Raw genomic sequence first — 11,082 nt, 5'->3', positions numbered from 1 at the left:
TAAGGAGGGCGGTGGGGCCGAAGTGGGGAGGGTTCTGCCCAAGAAGGCTGGGGGGCCTAGGAACCTCTGAGCTCCCCATCCCAGGCTGGCGCCGCGGGGCCAGAAACTCACCCCAAAGCTAGGTCTCCTGGCGCAGAAGATCAGGCCTCTGTGCTGAATGGGCGGGTCGCAAACAAGGCGCCAACCCTGCTCTTTGCAGGCAGGCTATAGAAACAAAGGAACTCCCTCCCGCTTGGGTGCCCCGAGGATTAGGATCCAGTGCCCAGACAGGCTGGGCTGGTTGATGTTATGTGCCTAAGGAGGGCTGTGGGGCCGAAGTGGGGAGGGTTCTGCCCAAGAAGGCTGGGGGGCCAAGGAACCTCTGAGCTCCCCCTGATTGTATTCTTAAGTGTCATACTGAAATCGGTCCATAATTCATAGTTTGCCAACTTTTGGAACAGAGCAGTTTGTCATGTGTCATTACAACCTGTAATATACACAACACTTACTATAAGCACTTCAGGTATATATGTATTATAAAAAAAGATACAAAATAAAAATTCCCTTTCAAAATTTATATTTATTTCAGAAAACTTTTATTTCATGATATCTCAATTTTGAGTTGTTTTATTTATTGTCCTTTTGTGGCTTGTGCATTCTTTCATTGCATATTCTGAATAAACAGTATATAGATGTATATATACCTGTATAATGTTCATGAGTGATGTAAGTGCACATATATCTAGAAACTTTCCATTTGCGAATTAAACAGTAGTGTTGGTGTTGGCTATCCTCTCTTGTAGGCTGAATTCTTCTGAGTGTCAAAGATGAGAACTTGTACTGAGACTTCTTCTCCCACAAAAGAGGAAAGCAGAAACGTTTTGTTCAGATCTTCTATCTTGTAATCCTGAAATTATGGAACAGTTATGAAATGTCATTTTAAAAAAATATCCAAATAAGAAAGATAGGAGGGTATTTTTATTCATAAGAAATGTGAAGGTTTTAGGATTATGCTGTTTTATGATCAGAGAACTATTATGGACACTAAAGAGTGCTTTCAATTTAGAATAACTAGTAAATAGAGGAGGAGAAGGGAGGAGGAGGGCTAAGGGGAAGGAGGATGAAGAACACACTTGGCAGTATATGCTGTCTAATTACTGACTGTAAGATGTGATTCTTAGAAAACTAATTTGCAAAGTCATTCACAATCAGCTTTCTAAACACAGCATTTTAATTGAGAGGAAAAATTCCAAAAGGCTTTTCTGTACACTGAGGTCAAAGGAAAATTTCCATTCTGCAGCAATGTGTCCCTGTGTCTAATGGATGTTTTCTGCCCTTTGCCTTGAACATTGAAAAGCAGGCTTGGAGGCTTAATTAAGAAATTCTATTAAAATATTTTCAGTAATAGGAAGTAATCAAATTATCATTATTTGTCTTGGCATTTGGTCTTTTCCACCTTAGATCTTTGACTATGCTCTCCCCTCCTCCTTCTTATACTACAAGAAAAGCCTCATAATGCCAAGATAAGAAAAAGCCTTCCTTTCTTCTCAAGAATATTACTACCTAGAAACAACTTGGTGACGAGGACTGGCTATAAAAATTACTAGCAATTACAAAATTTTAGGAATAAGAACAAAAGCACCGTAGGATTCAAGAACATGTGTAATACAGACTCAATATTATACCTTGGTGTAACTTTCCTATAACATAGGGTGCTGTTCTTTCAGCCATTGCGGAGGTAGGTTACATAAGTCATTGCTGCTCTGGAAGCATGGAAATTACTTGAAGATTCTTTTAGCGACAGGCATTTTCTCAGGCACGCTACACTGGAAATAATATGGTGACATTGCCAATCTGTTTGTAGAAGGTTTATTACATAGTAGATTATTGAAATAACTGAAACAGAGGAAATAACATTAGCACTCTGAAAAGTGAGTGAAAGTAGCAATCAACAAGACTTCATTCTACAAACGGGCTTTTGCAGATTGGCACTCAGTCATCAGTGCCCCCCCCAACCTTGGGTGAAGATATAATTGTAATATATTCTCCCTGACAGAGAACATTTACTAAGTAAAAATGTTTAATAACTGTAATCAAAATAAAATGATTATGTAGCTTCATATCTTTAATTCCCAGTGACAGACAAGTCTATTGATTCCTATACAAAAAAAAAAAAAAAAAAAAACAACTTGTTTTGGGGATTGAGGACTTAACGTGATAGCGTATTTTCCTAGCAAGAAAAGGGCATTCATTAGGGAGCCCAACACACACACATACACATAAATAAAGCTTCAAAGTGAAGATAATAAATTTCTTTTGTTTAGCTCCCAATAATGCACACTTAGAATGTTTTTCTTTGTTGACCACCAAATAAACTAAATAGCCAGACCTAATTGCTGAAGACAAATGTATATTTTATTTCTTCATATAGAGCTGGAAACTTCTTTCCTTTCTAGCTAGCTTTCATGCTCCTGTAAGATGCTGTGTAGTCTGATGAGGGAGAAAAGGTGTCTATTATCTTACTCATATATAAACCCTATGAACTCCGTGAAAACCCAGCCAGGAAAATGAGGCCACGTGTGCAGTGATGGCATGACTATTATAAGGGTCACCAACTGCTCTCTGATTAGAGTTCAGTCCTTTTACACAGGAAGAAATTCATAGCTAGTCTGTAAACCTAGTCGAAAATTCATTCTGGGGAGGTGATAGGCCCTAGAGAGGAACCTACTATTGTTTTACTAATTGTCATGTTGTCAAACTGCCTTGGAAGATTCAATTAAAAATGCCTATTAGCTTATATGTATTTCTAGCTAGCTCTTACATCTTAAATTCACTCATATCTATTAATCTATGTGAGACAATGAGGCAGTAGTGTACCAGGAAAGTTCTGGCAGGCTCCTCCAAGTCTTTTTCCTTCAGCAGCTACATGGCTTTTTCTCTGATTCCACCTACTCTCTCCTCCTCTATCTGCTTGGAATTCCCACCTTTCCCTAATCTGCATTGCAATAGGCCCAAAGCAGATTCTTTGTTAACCAATGGTATTCACAGCACACAGAGGGGACTCCCACATCAGTAGGATTTGCAGGACTCTACTGCTCTGCACCGAACTCTTTGTAGCTCATTAATTCAGGGCTGAGGGAGTCATTTCCATTAGTTAAGTATACATTAGAGATTCAACTAGACCACAATGCACAGTTCCACCTGAATGCTAATGTGCATGCTCCTGGGTAAAATAAATGGGTCCCAAAGTAGAACCAAAATCAAGAATGTAGGAAAGAATTTGGTAGGGACAACAGGAGACAATAGAAAGTGCAAAAGGAGACAAGAATAGGGGAGTAATTAGAGTTCGTTATATGCATGAAATGATCAAAATCTAAATTAATCAATTAAGAAAATCACACACTTAGAGAGCAGTGCCCCAAGTAACCTAGAATCTTAGAACTACTCCATCGAGTAGTATTGTATCACAAATGATTCTAACTAAATCACGTTAATCAGGCAGACACAGAGGCAAGCTCAAGGTGTTCATAACTGTCTGTAACAGTAACAAAGCTAGGATTCTTCTCCCTGACTTCACACTCTCTTTATCACGTTTCTCTAAGGCCAACGACTTTGGAGCAAAATGGAAGAGCTTTTGCAAACAGTGTATGAACATTAGGAGGTGAAAAAAAGAGAAGATTGCCAGTATTTTAAGATAAACTTCTTTGATTTTACCCCCTTAATCCCAAAGAGATAAAAGATAAACGTAATGAAATGTTTATTAACAAAAAAGGGCTCAATTGGTTTAAAAACTAAACATCAGTGAATTCTTTTGTATTTTGAAATAGGTTGAATTATTTTTTTCAGAATAAATTGTATGGACTCATATACTATGTAATGAAAGATTTGGAAATGCATCTGCATTTTGAAATATTCTTTATTTTTCTGAGGATAATAAATATTTTATTGAAGTTTCCCATACAAAACAATTTAAAACCAGGGACTGTGTCATCTGATTTAATTATTAGTATATGTATGTATATATGCATTAATGTCTTTATTGTGTATGTATATGTATACACACACACACACACACACACACACACAATCTCTCACATGTGCTACAGAACCCCCTATGTCAAATGTCAGCTTTCAGAAGTCACTTCCCTCCTTTTATCATTTAGCTCCCAGGAATTCAACTCAGGCCACTTTGACAAAATCCTTTATTCAATCAAGCTATCCCACTTTGCCCAAATGTATCAGTTGAAAAGGGAAGTTTTATTCTGAAGAACTACGGAAGAAAAAAAAAAAGGCATGATACTTTCCTATTTCCAGAATAAAACTCTCTGATAAGGTAGACATTCTCCTCTGGAAGAACTGACTTTGGTTACAAAGTAAGAAATCTGATTATCATCTCTTATCTACCATGTCCTTGCTGTGAAACTGTCACTCAGTTGTATAACTGGCAATTTGTGTGTGTTAGGGGTTGGTTTCCATAAAACAGTAATATTTGAATTTAGATGAGAAGAGTAGATTTATTATTTTGAGGATTAGGCCTTTACTGTATGAAGGGCATCTGAGAAAAAGAAAGACATACTGAGTCACATTTTCTCTAAATATCAGATACTTAATTACAAATTTAAAGTTTGGTTTGAACACTTAAATTGTTAAAAGACATTTGAACATAGCATGACTTTATCAAGAATGTTATAATAATATTTATGTAGGCCACTGGATAATTGATATTTCTTCATACAGCTAATAGAGTGCCTTTTGTTGTTTAATGAGCTATATATTTTTCTCTGCTCCCCTCTTTTCTTCCTTCCTTCCCTTCTACCCTCTCCCATAATCTCCATGCTCCCAGTTTACTCAGGAGATCTTGTCTTTTTCTACTTCCCATATAGATTAGATCCATGTATGTGTCTCTAAGGGTCTTCTTTGTTGTCTAGGTTCTCTGGGATTGTGAATTGGTAGGAGTTCAAACTGGCATAGCTGCTTTGGAAATCAGTATGATGATTTCTCAGAAAATTAGGAACCAAGTTACCTCAAGACCCAGCAATACCACTTTTGGGTATCTACCCCAAAGGATGCTCAATCATATCACAAGGACATGTGCTCAACCATGTTCATAGCAGCATTATTTTTTTTTGTCATAGCCAGAACTTGGAAACAACCTAAGTGCCCCTCAACTGAAGAATTGATAAAGTGGGTGGGGTACCTTTACACAATGGAGTAGTACACAGTAGAAAAAAATGACATCTTAAATTTTGTGGGCAAACATATAGATCTAGAAAACATCACATTGAGGGAAAGTATCTCAGACCCAGAAAGACAAATATAATATGTACTCACTTATTAGTGGATTTTAGACAGAGAATACCTTAAAAATGACCGGATCTCACTAATTCAAAGAAGGTTAATCAGAACTGTGCTTTGGAGTCTATAGAATAGGTAGAATATATAACATCCAGTGGTTGGATGTGCACATGAAACTTCACAGTTATGCTATTGTATTGCATGTACTCAGCACATGCAAATATAAATATGTACAATTTTTAATCATGAAAATCTGGATCATTTTGCATCAAAATGTTGGTTGACCCAACTTAAACTAATCAAGTACTGACAAAAGCAGAAGGGAAAAGGAATAAAGGTTGTCATCCATTCTTCCCCTCAGGGTGTTGGCAGAAGAGGTATCTTACGTTACCTGGGGAAAGTTTATGAAAATGTCTGCTAAAATAATAGCACAATCATCCTATTCAAAGTCTAGGTATGTGAGTTAATGGTCTTACACCAACTTTCCAGAGACAAGATGATTTCCGTATTACCTTATTACAGTAAAACACTCACCTTTTATATTGCTTTTAATAATTGTCAACATGTGAAAAACAAGATATCAGTATTTGCCTCCATGTGATATTAACAACTGGGATTTTTATTTTCTCTTATTTCTTTCAATTTTCTTATTTGGTCAGAACATTTAAATTCCTGGAGGATATAAAATAAACAGTGATGATAACAATATCCTTATGCTCACCCATGCTTTAGTCTAATACTGTTAGTTTTAGTCACATAAAGTTGAATAGGCTAATAATACATTTTCAAAGAACTATGTAAATTTTATATGAACTATTGGGAAATGCAACACAAGATTCAAAAACTGTAATAACAATATGTAGGATTTGTAGAATCCTACAAATCTACATTTGTAGAATGATGATCTTAATGTATTATTATAAAATGAACACACATTAACCACTATACACACCAAGAAGTTAGTATTGCTAGTTTTCTGGAGGCCAATCCCTCGTATGACTATCACTCTTTTCCTCACATAATCATTAACTACTAAATTAACTTAAGGGTAACCATGTCTTCCCTTTTAATCACAAACTTTCCTGTGGTTAAATTTCTAGGTCAAACTAACACTGCTAATTTTGTATGGTGTCTATAATTGGAGTCCAATAGCATATATCATTTTGAGTATGGGAGGATCACAACTGACATGAAAAAGCTGAAGTTCATCCCTACTACATGCTGTAAGGAATCTTACAGCCAATAGCTTTTAAGTTAACCGCCAACCTAAGCGTGGTCTCTTATACTCTTTATGCCAATGTAAAGCATGCATCTGGCTTCATTTCTGGCTGTGGGATTCGGTTTCTACTTTCCGTTTCAGCAGAGGATTCTGATTTGTGAGTCTACCCCTAAGTAAATAACCGTATATTATTCTCAATTCTGAGCTAGTGTGGGATTTCTTTTAAGTGCTCTTCAACTACATACCTGAATATGTAAGCAGTAGCTTCATATTTTACTATGCATGATCAATGTGACTGCGGTAAACAATAATACTAGTATGGAAACTTCTGAATATAGTTCTTAGTGTTCCACTGGAAGAATTCCTGAGTGGAACTGATTGACTTAAAGATAGGCATAAGTTCAGTTTCAAGTGACTTTGCAAAGTGGTATCTCATGGTCAATCCACATATTATTTTCTTTCTAGTTTTTATTACTGAAGTATCACTATGTTTCTTATTCTTTTTTGAGACTCTGTGTCTTTATATAAGTCAGCCGTTGTCATGAACTCTGTATGTTTCAGCTAGTCTCAAATTTATAATCCTCTTGTCTCAATCTCCTGACTACTATGATTACAGTAGCACATCTGGCTGAATACATTTCTTGTTTCTATTTAGATGTCTGCAGCTTCATGGTTTTGAGCTACTTAATATTCATTTATGCAATTTGCCTATTGAAGTTTTTCCTAGTCTCTCTTCCTTACACTGTCCTACCATTAGGTCTTGACAATCTCCTTCTTAGCTTTGTTCCTATTGAACTGTAATTATGTATAAAATCTTGACACAAATCCTATGTCAGTTACAGAATAAGACCTCTCTCTGGATACATTGCTTACCTTTTCTCTATCATGATAATTTTTAAAGTTCTTTAAAACATGTATTTTGTTTATTCTCTGAGAATTTAAGTAGCATATACAATGTATCCTGATCAGATCCATCCCCTCCACTTTGAACTCTGCCTACCAACATATTCCCTTCTCAACTTTATGATTCCTAGTTTTATAAACAATAACAACAACAAGAATGACAAATGATACAATGAGAGCAAGCAATGATGCCTATACTGTCATGGGGAACCTACCAAGGGAAACATCCCTGAAGAAAAATAGCTGTTCCCTCCCCCAGTAGCCATCACTTGCCAAATAGTTCAGGTGTGGCACACTTTGTGTGACCCTCTCTTGTGGACACTGGACTATTTATTGGATTTATCTTATGCAGGTCATGTGCAAAAACCATGGTTGCAGTGAATTCTTAAGTTTGATGTTCCTTTCACATGCACAAGACTGTTTCATAACAGTTTTTCTAGGCATCTAGGCCTTAAAAACTTTCCAACAACTCATTGGTGATCTATGATAGTTAGTTCTAATATATGCAATATATTGAAAAATGATTCATATTCATTAAGGTGTTAAGAGTGTGCTTGGGTTTTTCTGTACTTTGACAGAATATCTTCAATATTTCACTAGTTATTTCTTAAATAATGATATCATTTATCAATGAAGACAGTATTCTTGAGGACTGAATTACTTTTGTTAATTGCAGAATTAATTTCTTTAAAAGTTATAGCTCAAGTTAGACTTTTCCTTATTTTTACACCAGTTATTGTTTATAATCTAATATTTAAAACATATTATTGACTATTAAAACTTAGAAGTAAAAAGTTGATCAGGATTACCCTTAGTATTGTTTTTAACATTTTTAGTAGCTTCAGCAACACTCTTGTTATGATTTATGTCATTTTTCTATATCATACATATAATCAGAATTTGGTTTACTCCTCGTTTTACTTTAGACTTCAATGATTCCCTACTGTATACTTGTTTTCTATGTTTTTTTTTACTATTTGTCATTATGAATCACTTTTTGTATCTTTTTATTAATCTTAAGGAGCTAACTAATATGATCATAATATCATGAGATTTTATTTCTTCCGACATGTCATGTTGACATTTTATGCCATACAATTGCATTTAGTAACATTAATGTATTTGTAAGATAATTATATGATAATTTCAGTTTTGCTTCTAATTTGTGATTTTATTTCTGGTTTATTAAGCATATTGAATTTCAAGTCTTAATTTTCAGGCAGTGGAAATTCCTTTGTTATTATTAGATTTTTGACAATTTAATTGTCATGGTATCAGAGATGTATGACAACCATATTAATGTTTGTGGAGACTTGCTCTGCATTTTAGTGTGTCAGCAATGTTAAAATGTTTTCTTTTGGATCCTTTGAGGTAGGCACTTACTCTATAACCCAGACTGGCCTTGAACTCACAATCTTCCCATTTTAATCCCCTATGTCTAGCATTTAGGGGAAGCAGATGTTCCCCTCAGATGCTGACATTTTGGTATATATTCTGTATTTAGCTTTTATGAAAATTTCTAAATCTTATTGTGAAATACCTTGTGGTGTAATTAATTGTGTTCTGCTTACTCTTTTGATTATGGAGGCATGCTGAAATTACAGCAAGACGTTTGAATAAGTTTACTTTATCTGTTTTTTGTCATGTTGGTTTTCAATGACCAATCACATACATATATGGAAATATGCACACCATCATATGGTATCATAGATATGTTATTTCTATGGAATTTAGTTCTTGCTTACATATTTAGTATTTAGAGCTCCTATATGTCATTGTGAATAATATCATTAATGGCATTTTTAGTCACTGATTATCAAGGTGACATCTTTTGTTCTTAAGTGCCTTTGTATATATTAGCATAGCTATATCATCATATTTAAGTCAGTTATTACATGATACTTTTATATTATTCAGTGTTATAGTTTAAATGTTTGTCTTATGTAAAGAATTTAGTTCTATATTAGGAATGTAATGCTATTTGTTAATCCATCTTAATCATTCAAATACATTTTGTTATTAGTGACATTGGTAATTACAAAGCCAATAACATTTCCTGGGCTAATTAGCTCTTTCTATTTGTTCCAATAGCTTGTGATGCATCTATCTGCATTACTTTTGTGAGCCAAAATTCCTGGGAAGAATATCACCTCACACAGAATTGTCTGTAAGACTGATTACTTGATTGGAACTTTAATGGAGATGTTGGCATGTTGCAGGCTCATAGTCTAATTAAAATTTATCTTGAGTTATCTTCAGCCCCCTTAATATAGCCATTACTTGCCTACCTCTGTGTCTGACCTAATATGACCCTTGTAACTAACAGGGCAAAGCCATTGAAAAATATTAACTAACTACTGTTCTCTGTCAAACAAAAGACTAGGAATATTCTCAGCCTATAGCAGAGCGTTTCTGCTCTGTTGTAACCCACTTATCTGATATTTCTTCCAGTGTCTCTGAAAAGGGCCTTGATTTATGACTTTCACTAAACAGAAAGAAAAATCTCAGCCATAACTCCTTATGTGTGAATTCAGTCCTAGTTTCTCTTTCTGGGGTGTCAATTATTTTATCCACATCTTTTAATCTCTGTCCTTTTTTCTTCAATTTGCCCCTCTTTATTTCCCATGTTCTTTTCTTATTTTCTCCAGAACTTATTTCCTAGATCTAAATTTTTCTTGTTGATTCTCTAATGTCAGTTACCTGCTTTTCATTTCTTCAGATATACTTTTGCCTCTAGTTCACACACAGTGATGTATAAAAGATTACTCCCATATAGATGTTCTACTAGATCACAACTGGTGTCTGTCATCTCAAACATTCATTTTTTTTCTGGTGTGGAGAATGTTTCAAGTTCTCTCCACTGGATATTTTTAAGTATTCAATTAATTCTTGTTAACTGTATCTATTTTATTGTGCTAGTCACTTTAAAGCTATGGTTTATTTGGAGCTCTTTTCTGATGTTCACTGATTCCCGATACCTACTTACCTTATTCACTTAATGCATCAATTACCTTTACTTTCAAGTTTATATAGACTCACTACTATTTCTAGACTTACTGATTCCATTGCCCCCTTTTCTTGATTTGGCTATTGGTTTTCTAAATGTCTTTCTTCTAAGTTGTGATGCCTTAGTGGTGGTTTCTATTGCAGCAATTAGCAAGCACGAGTAGCAAGCTGGAGACGAAAGGGCTTATTTGGTTTGTACTTCCATATCACTGTTTATCAATGAAGTAAGTCAGAACATGAGCTAAAACAGGGTATGAACCTGAAGGCAGGAGCTGAAACAGAGGCCACGGAGGGGTGCAGCTTACATGATTTGTTCATCATGGCCTGCTCAGCCTGCTTTCCTACAGAACCCAGGACTACCAGCCCAGTGATGGCACACACAGTGTCACATAATAGGCTGGACTACTTCCCATCGCTAATTAAGAAAAATGCACTGCTGTTCTTATCGAGTCAACTTCTCAGTTCAGGTTTCCCTCATCTCAGATAATTCAGGCTCATGTCAAACTGACATGGAATTGGTCAGCCCACCTAGAAAGGGCAAAAACAACATTACTTTCTCTTAGGGAGAATATCATTTGAATGGTCTGAGACCACTAAGAGTGTGGTTCATTATAATCCAATTTTAAGGCTTCTTTTTTTAACTTATGTCAATTATCTGACATACTTGTGATGTGTGCCAA

This window comes from Microtus ochrogaster, chromosome 5 (genome assembly GCF_000317375.1).
Source record: "Microtus ochrogaster isolate Prairie Vole_2 chromosome 5, MicOch1.0, whole genome shotgun sequence".
NCBI lineage: Eukaryota > Metazoa > Chordata > Mammalia > Rodentia > Cricetidae > Microtus > Microtus ochrogaster.
This window is presented reverse-complemented; position numbering follows the sequence as displayed.